The following is a 9,768-nucleotide window of genomic DNA, read 5'->3' as shown; positions in this document are numbered from 1 at the left end:
AGAACAGCAACTTTGGGAGGGGTACCGAATTCCAAGCTCTTGCCTCTGGGCAGCAAAGTATGAGATAATTTTCATTCAATTCACAAGTTACAACTTACAATTTAGAAGAAAATGCAAGACTAAACAGCCATGGTGATTGCGTACAATACAATGTGCCAAGCATCCCTTAATTTGATAGGCTTGCCCCAGCTAACCCATTTTTGCATGCCTTCTAATTATCATTCTGTCTATATGGGCAATGACCCCAACACCCTAATACAGAAATCTCCTGTTTATCCCTTACTTATCTAATGTATTAGCCAGACTATTGGCCAATCTTTTGGTCCACCAAAATGTTACCCGGAACTACCTTGCTAGCAATTATGTTTATCTCAACATATACCTATAAATCCAAGAACCATTACTGTTATTTTTGAGCCAGCCCACAACTACCATTTACTCCCCCTCCACAAAATCTCTGTAATCAAGAACTTTGGCCAATCTCAGTCTGTGAAACAGTCAATAATTTAGCGCTTGCAATATTTCTGTAGCCTATAGGGCTAGAGAAAATGTGCCATTATATTTCCTTAACTGTTTTTGAAGACTCCACTTATACCAGATGGCTTTGGATTGCATAAATAACACCCATGGAGTGAGGTACCGGTGGAAGCAAACAAGGGTAAATAAGTAAGTGTTCTGGATTTCTAGTGAAAGATGAGAATGCCATTGCCTATCCACACCAAATGAAATCATTTTCTATAGTTATATACCTTCTTGCATTTCATATTTCTGAAGAGAAGCTTGACAAATGAATAATAAGACAGCTCAACTTCCGATTTTCTATTGGTGTCAATGTGATTATTAAGGTCAAACACCTTTTCTGGGTTTTAAAATCCCCTATGTAATTTGAAGATACAGAGAGTTCTTTTGGGTCTGATTCCTGGATTACTTTGGATGTTGTAACTGAAGATGTTTAAAAGGATTTTCTTCTTTCATCTTTGTCATCTCTCTCTCTCTCTCTCTCTCTCTCTCTCTCTCTCAGGAGAGCTTTTATTGCCCCTTCCAACCATTTCAACATACAAATTTTTAGAGCAAAATATGCAAGGAAAAATACAAAATGTAGCATGCAGTCAAATGAATTGTAGCCAGAAAATAAAATCAGAAAGAAAAGAACTCAACAATACAACACGTAGAAACTGGAAAAAATATTTCAAATAAACCAAACACCCCATTCATTGCTTGGAACTGACCTAGTAATCACAAATTCAAACAAACATAACTTGTAAAAGAAGAATGGGGTGGAGGGAGACATACTAATTTCTGGAGCAAAGAGCTACTATTCGAACCCTTGAAGCTTCCTATGTTCTCTGCAAAATGGCAGAATACAAATAGGATTTACATGATCTAAGAAAACTATAATTTTTGGTGGCTCTGGTAGGGAAGTTGATTGCAGATTGGGTTTGGGTGTTACCAGATTTCGATCAAGTAAACAGATCAGATTTGGGGGAAATTTTCTGGAGTTGGCTTGAGATTCAATGATGTTTGTGTACCAGTCTTAGTTTTGGACTGCACCCAATTCAGTTTTGCTCTGTTTTGTAAGCTAGGTGTCATCTTGTCACTCACTACATGTAACTGATCTTTTTCTTTTAATAAATTTCTATTTTACTCTTAAAAAAAAATTCAACTCAAAATCCAATTGAGTTGTCAGGGAATGTGACTTTGATCAGATGAACAGATCTGATTTCAGAATTTCTTTGATCAGAATAATTCAAATTCAAATGACAGATGAAGGCACATCAAGCTACAAATCAAAATTTACATTCTGATAAATTCATTATGCTAGAAATCTATGCATCAGTACCAGTTGAAACCCTAATCCATCACTGGAATTTGAAAAAGAGGAGGAGGAGGAGAATAAAAGAAGAAGAAGCTGAGAAGCACGAATTGACCATAAGCTTGGCTTGGAGCTTCTCAGATTGATTTAGGACCAGCTCAGTTATAGTCCTTAGAGAATGTAAATGGTCTTCTTGGATCAGAATTTTATGGAAGTTGATGGCTTTAATGGCTTCTTGAAGGAATAAGAGAAAAAATAGGGAGAAAAAGAAGAGAGAAAATACCTGGAATCACTCACAGGGTGCCCAGAATCACTCTAGGGCATGGGAATCACTCAGCCTAGCTAGTATAAGCTGAAGAAAACTCAGTATAATTCATTGCCTTTGTGTAAAACGTCCATACATATTTATAGACTCTAAACTCATAATAATCCTAGGAGTCAAAATGTTAAGACTCAATAATCCTACTTGGACTCAAACCAAGTTGTCATATCCTATTTCAATTCAAAGAAGACAAAATAACTAATCCTACTTATGCAATGACTCTGAAATTTTAACCATAAGCAAACTATAACTAGACAAATTAAACCCTATCAATGGACCCCACAGAAAATTGCAAAATGATGAAAGTATCCTACTGTCCAAAAATACAGAAATACATAAAATTCCAATTGACTCTTCATCTCCTGCACCACAGATCCAGACCATTTTGGTCTTTTAGGGTCTTTCTTGGGATCCTGTCTTTTGGTCTAGTGGGATTTCAGTAGCCAAACAGAAAAAAGACCATTTTTGGTCCACCAGACTTCTAAAAGCCCAGAAGATCTTTCAAAAAGACTTGCCAAACAGGGCCTAAAGCAAACCAACTGGGTGCCCAAAACTGAAATTATTTTCCTTTATTTTACAGAAAAAACAAGAAAGGAAAAACAGCAAGTGACTATAACCAACCAGTACCTAAGCTCAAAATGTGGCCACAAAATTAATTCACAGGAATAAAACTTCTCACAATAAGCTTTCTCTGCCAATGGTATAAGGAACCTTCCTATCCTGAAATCTGAGATTGACCCAGCTGTTCTATCATTCCATATGTTCATAATTTCTTTATTAGTTTGATGAACTAAATTTGATTATGGCAGAATAAGAAATATTGTGTGGGGATTGGATTTTATTTGTGGGTATTGCCTTAGATTTAGAGTTTCTAGGTCAGTAGATCAATTTGTTTGACTAACATCTGAATGGCTACCTAAATTTGGAGTACTGGGACTTTGGAGTAACCTCAACAGGTGATGGGATGGCAGAAAATTGACTGTTATTATTCACTCTTGTGCATAGGTGATCAACAATATATATCACTAGTGTTTTGAAGTCTGAACTATCATTTATATACGTTGGAACCATTTTCACATACTCTCCTTAAGTCCTTAGTAGCTTAATCTTCCACTTTCTCTTGATACCATTTGAAAGTTCATTCACATCTAGTGTTTATCTTCAGCTTTTTAAAAATTTAAGTCTGCGAATCCAGCATGTGAAAAGTCTATTTGTGGGGTTGTCTGATTTTAAATTTAGCCACCAAATGGTGCATTGACCTAATCTAGCCATGTAGGATATGGTTTCTGGATAAGTATTGTCATACATTGGAAGTTCTTCATAGATCAGCCTACTTGTCCCACGTCACTGATGTTTAGTATCTGTGCCTATCAGTTAAAAAGGTTCTAGCAAAGCAAGGGTCATAAAACAGGTACAGTTCAGATTAATCAAAAAACAACCTGTCAGGTCTGAGAATATTTAAGAAAGGCAAATTTATAGGAGTTAGATTCACTGAATCCTCTGTTAGTCTTCACTGAGAATATTTAAGAAGGTAATATTATCATCTGTTAGTCTTCACTAATCCTCTCTAGTGTGGCATACGAAGCTGAAAGGAGTTAGATTCACCTTACAGCTGCTTATGTCAATACCATCCTGAATCTTCTTTAACGTTAAATCCGGTTAGTGTTTTTTCTGACATCTAAAGCTCTTCTCTGAGAATGTAATCCATCACTTCGAAGTTCCATCACAATGAAAGCTTATTTAGATCTACTTTGCATTGGACAATTGGGACCCCCTCCCCTTCTGACACTCAAGTCTCAAGTCAATTCTTTATTCCAAAATTAAGACACCATGAATAATTATCTACCATTTCCATGGAAAAGCACACCTTGCAATATAGACAGAATTTACAATAAGATTCCATACATCCTTCCCAGAGAGCCTATAGATATAAAATCCTTTAAATAATTGTTTCCAATTTCTGGTAGGAAGAAAAAGAGGAAAACATGAGTAGTGTAGCCAGGTAGGTCTTAAACATTTAATGCGGTATCATTATCTATCAGCCTACCAGTCAAAAACAAAAAACAAAAAAAACTATATCATTAGAGAACACCAGGTACCTTTTCTTTTCCAGCATTTTCTGGTTGTGTTGATGGTGATGGTTTCTTGTTTTGCTTTCTTACACAGTACACTAAAACTGTAAGGATCTTCGAGCACCTCTCCATGTATGACATTTTCCATAATTGGCAATTGGCGGTTGTGTCCTCTTCAGTTAAATAGTGATTGGGCCCAAAATGTGGCAAGATACAGAAAACTAATTTAGAACAATGGGCACATGGATCAGGAATAAAAATGGCGAGATGCCAACTTTATGTAAATTGAACAGCCTAAAAAGACAAGGGAAAGACCAAACACTGCAATTGCGTTATCCACCTGTGCAACGAAAAAACCAAGATGTTCGTGGAAGCAAGGCATTTTTCATGTTCTTGGATTGAGAGAGGAGATTTGCAAAAGGGAAAACTTGGTTTGGCAAAGGTAGTTGGTAGTATCTATCTGATGACGACGAAGCCTAGACGACGAGTGGTTTCCATCGGCTTCAAGACTTTTGAGTTCGAAACAAACTTGACTGAATCAGAGAGGAGCAGGGGAGCTTGGATTTGCATGAAGAGCTGAACTCGACTGGAAAGTCTCTCCCGGAGATGAGAAGGAATCCCGAAAGGTTCTTACAACCTAGAAGATTTACAGTCAATAGAAGGTCTGTGACTGCCCATTTAAGTACAGGAGAATAGATGGGGTCGGTTCATCAAGTCGGTGCATTTCAGAGGAGGAGAAAAGCTCCGGTTGAGCAATCTCCTAGGAGGCCTTAACCGTTCTTGATCTAAGATTGGAAGAGAAAATCTTTTCGAATCCAAACGAACGGGATCCGCACCATCAAATATTTTATGACTGTTGGCCGGTCACCGGTGCAATGGAAATGCTTACAGACCGAATTCCAGGTGAGGATGGTAACTATTGAGGTTCGGATTTCAGGTATTCCGAACCACACCCGTTCGGCATCCAACCCTTTCCCATTTCGTAGTTTCATTAAATAAAACCAATTCCGATCTGGGTATTCTGACCCATACCCGTTTCCACATCCAATCCTTCCCAATTTTTAGTTTTATTAAATATTGTTTTATCACTTATTTCATTAAATCAAAGAATTAGAATTAATGTCCCTCACTTAAATAAAATTCATCTCAAGTAATTTCCATTATTTAATAATTTTCAAAAAATAGTAATGGAAGAAATTGTAATTCTTAATAATAATAATAATAATAATAATAATAATAATAATAATAATAATAATAATAATTTCCATTATTTACAAAAGCTCTAACTGGGCAATCTTAGAGGAGGCCTTAACCGTTCTTGATCTAAGATTCGAAGAGAATCTTTTCGAATCCAAATAAACAAAATCCGCATTGTCAAATCTTTTATGACCGTTGGCCGGTCACCGGTGCAATGGAAATGCGCGCGGACCGAATTCTGGTTGAGGATGGTAACTATTGTGGTTCGGATTTTGGGTATTCCAACTTGCACCCGTTTCGCAACCATTCCTTTCCCATTTTGTAGTTTTATTAAATAAAACCGATTCCGATTTTGGGCATTCTGACCCATACCCGTTTCCACATCCAATCCTTCCCAATTTTTAGTTTTATTAAATATTGTTTAATCACTAATAATAATAATAATAATAATAATTTCCATTATTATAAGTACATATTAATTACAACAATGTATAATATAATTACACATTATAATAATTTCCATTATTTAATAATAATTATTACATAATAACTCTTAAATTACAGTAATAAAAATTAATAATTACACTAATAGTAATAATGATATAAATATTTTTTAATAATTACAATACTGTAATTATTACATAATGGAAAATTATTATTATTATTAGATTACAATAAAATTATTGGAATATTTATTATTATTATTATTAGAGTTAGAATAATTAATACACTAATATTTCTTACATCAATAATTATTTAATAATTACTGAGCTATTTTACTACCTCAGTATATAATAAATTATTATTAAAAAATTATTCACATAATATTTTATCTCACTTATTTAATAATTACCTATTACATAACTATAACTATTTAAGAATTATTAAATCCTTTCTTTAAGTAATGGATTAGAGAATATATTGATAATTATTTGGAAATATATTTAAATTATTAAACTTTAATTTATTGGAATAAATTATTAAATTATTATTATGGAAATTATTTACATAATAGTCCATCTTTATTATTGAAAAATAATTACTAAATAATCATTTAACAAATAATTATTAAATCAATAATTATAAACTAATTATTTACATAATATTATACCTCAAATATTTAATAATTATTAAAAATTAATTAACAATTATTAAAATAATATATTCAGGAATACACTTAAAATTATTTAAAAATATTTTTTAAATGATTAAATTTCAATTTCTTGGAAGAAATTATTAAACTATAATAAATTAATTTTCAGAAAATTAATTTCCCCAAATTAAAAAAAAAAATAATTTTCGAAATGAAATATTTGATAAATATTTCAGGAATTGTTTACATAATAGTCCATCTTTATTGTTTAACAAATAATTGTTAAATAATCATTTAATGAATAATTTCTTATGTAATATTTTAGCTCGATTAATAATTGTTTGTTAAATAATTTTTGAAATTTATTTTAGAAAATATTAACTTTTATTAAATTTTTTTTGGAAGAAATTATTAAATTAGAATAATTTACTTTTAAGAAAATTATAAAATTTTAATTTCTTAGGGTAAATTATTTAATTATTTACCTTCATCTTTGTTTAAAAATAATTATTAAGTAAATTATTTACATAGTATTTCACCTCACTTATTCAATATTTATTAAATCCATTATTTCAATAATGGATTCTGGAACACATTGAAAATTATTTCAGATTTTGTTTAAATTATTAAATTTTAATTTCATGGAAATTATTAAATTGGAGTAAATTAATTTTCAAAAAATTAATTTCCTCTAATTATAAAATTTTTATTTCATGGGTTAAGTTGTTTAATTATTTAATAATATTTCGAAAATTATTTAGAGAATAGTCCATCTTTATTGTTTATAAATGATTATTAATTAATCATTTCATAAATAATTATAAAATAATTAATTGCATAATATTTTACTTTATATAATAATTAGTTATTAAATAAGTATTTTACCTTATTTATTAATTAATCATTTCATAAATAATTATAACATTTTTATTGTTTACAAATGGAGTATTTTCTTTCTAAAAGCCTAGGTAAGTTATTGCTCTTTGTAATGTTTATGCAACTATTAAAAATCATTTCTTACCAATATTAGGCTCATGTGTTTTCTTTACCTATTGTTTTATAATCTTTTCTATAATGTTCGTTAGTTTGTTTATTCCATGATTGTTCTGTAATGAACACGGAATCACAAAAACGAGTGCATCATGATCGAACATATGGTATGACTATCTTCTCTGAAACATGGCTTAGATAAGCAATTTTCTTTTTATTTTTAATTGTAAATGTTGTATATGGCTAATTATTAAGGCTATGTTTGGTTTGAAGGAGAATGTAGGGAAACCTTTGCAAATCTTGTACTAGTTTCCTGTATTTCCCTTCCTTTTCCTACCTTTTCCTTCAAACCAAACATGGCCTGAGGGTTCGACTATGATATGGGAAAGATATGATATCTAAAAAAACTATAGGTTTCGATTGGTCAAAACTCTTCCAATACCATATCTTTTTGCCATCATAAATTTTCCCAATGATTACATAGTAAATGAGACGATGTTGTTGTTTTGAACAAAGCAAGTTGCAAAGAAGTAAACTGAGCAGGAAATAATGGAAAAGTTAATGTTTGAATGCTAAGACAAAATGCCTATGTGAAGGGCATTTATGGCTACCAACTCTGTTTGGTGGAGAGGTCAATATTTGGTGCATTAGGGGATTTGGCTTCTAATAGATATTGTTAATATTAAATTAGGAATGCCTACTATTGTCTAACAATAACAATAAAAGTATAGCAACCATAAAGAGGTACTTCAAACATGTAACTTTATTCCTTACTACCAAATAGACCTGTTCATGGGCCGGGCTCAGGCCGAGCTTTTGCTCTTTATTAACATTAATTTTTTAGGCCCAAGCCCGAGGCTGGCCCGACCAACGGACCTAAAACTTGGGCCCGAGCCCGACCCTCATAAAAATCCCAAAGCCTGACCTGGGAGTCTGAGTGTCGGTGCCCTCTGAGGATTGAGAGAATGGTGTCTGCTGAGTTCACCGATTCCTGGGAGTTTGAGAGTGAGAATAGAAACCGAGAAAGTGAGAAGAGAGAAGATGACAACAGTGTTGGCCAGAGAAAGAGAGAAAGAGAGCTCATCGCTTGAGAGAGAGAGATGATCTAGATTTGGTGGTGCCAACCACTGGTGCCTGAGTTCACTGAATGAAAATAGTGCACCTGGGTTCTGGTGGCGTCAGTTGGAGAGAGAACTAAGAAGATAGAAGACCTAGTTCAAAGAAGAGAGAGAATTGAGAATGAGAAGAAAGAAGATGAAAACGGTGTCGGATGGAGAGAGAGAGAGAGAGAGAGAGAGATCACTGCTAAAGAGAGAGATGAGTAGTTCTAGTGGAGTTGGCTGCCGGTGACTGAGTTCGTAGGTGCAGCCGGGTTCGTTGGTTATGAGAGTTGAGAGGGAGAAATGATTGCTGCTTTTAAGAGTGAGAGTGAGAAAGGAGAATGAAAAGAAAAATTTTAAGTATTTAGGGTTAGGGTTAGGCAGTTTAGGAAAAGTCGGGTCGGGCTTTTTTAACAAATCCCGAGCCCAGCTCGTAAAATAGTCAGGTTCGGGCTTTTAGGCCCGAGGTCAAGCCCACGGGCTAAAACACATGCCCATGAACAGGTCTACTGCCAAAGACTCTTTTGGGTGCTGCCATGCCCATTCAAACTCCAAGATTAAGTTAATATAGTATGCAAGTGATGTAAACTTGGAAGCTGAAATTTTCAATCAAACTATAGTGTCATCTTGCCTCAAATTGGGAATTCCCCAAAGGCACATGAGCCAACTAAGGGGTGGCTTAGTGACCATCCCCAACAATAGCTTCATTTCTAACTCTCTTTTCTATGTTCTCGATTTCGCACCTACTTGGTTATTGTTTGTTTGATTGTGGCCAACGCTATGTTGTGGCCCTAAAATTCTATTGAGTCTATGGAGAAAGCTCCTTGTAGTTAAGTTTGTGAAATTTGACTTTGCTTTTGTCTGTCTAGATTAATTTCACATTTCACATAGGCCTCATAACTCATAATCAAGATCTTATGTTCTGACTTTGCTTTTGTTTGTATTGATTTCGCATGGGCTTCATATTGTAATTTTTTCTTGGATTTTTAGTGGATTGATTTTGTTCCATCTTTGCCCATGGATATAGGCAATTTGTTGAACCACATAAATCTTATTTTCTTGCATTTTTTCTTTACTTTCTTTGTTTGCTATTTGTTTGTGATGCTAGATCTCTTTGGTTTATTCATACTAGTAAACGTGTGCCTGCATTTGCACGTAACAGTATCTCTAAGACAAAACTA

General features: G+C 33.4%; 1 long non-coding RNA gene across 1 annotated transcript; it reads right to left on the bottom strand.

Annotated features, from left to right (window-relative positions):
- Nucleotides 1-3,983: 3,983 nt before the first annotated feature.
- Nucleotides 3,984-5,351, bottom strand: LOC148873254 (uncharacterized). The gene is made up of 2 exons (XR_016105318.1): nucleotides 4,548-5,351; nucleotides 3,984-4,380 (listed from the first exon to the last, which is right to left on the bottom strand). It is a non-coding gene; the product is annotated as an uncharacterized LOC148873254 (long non-coding RNA).
- Between the last annotated feature and the right edge of the window lie 4,417 nt (nucleotides 5,352-9,768).

Source organism: Nelumbo lutea, chromosome 1, assembly GCF_056320005.1.
Source record: "Nelumbo lutea isolate HS-2025 chromosome 1, American lotus-T2T, whole genome shotgun sequence".
Taxonomy (NCBI): domain Eukaryota; kingdom Viridiplantae; phylum Streptophyta; class Magnoliopsida; order Proteales; family Nelumbonaceae; genus Nelumbo; species Nelumbo lutea.
Note: the sequence above shows the minus strand (reverse complement) of the source record. Positions and strands in the feature narration are given on the sequence as shown.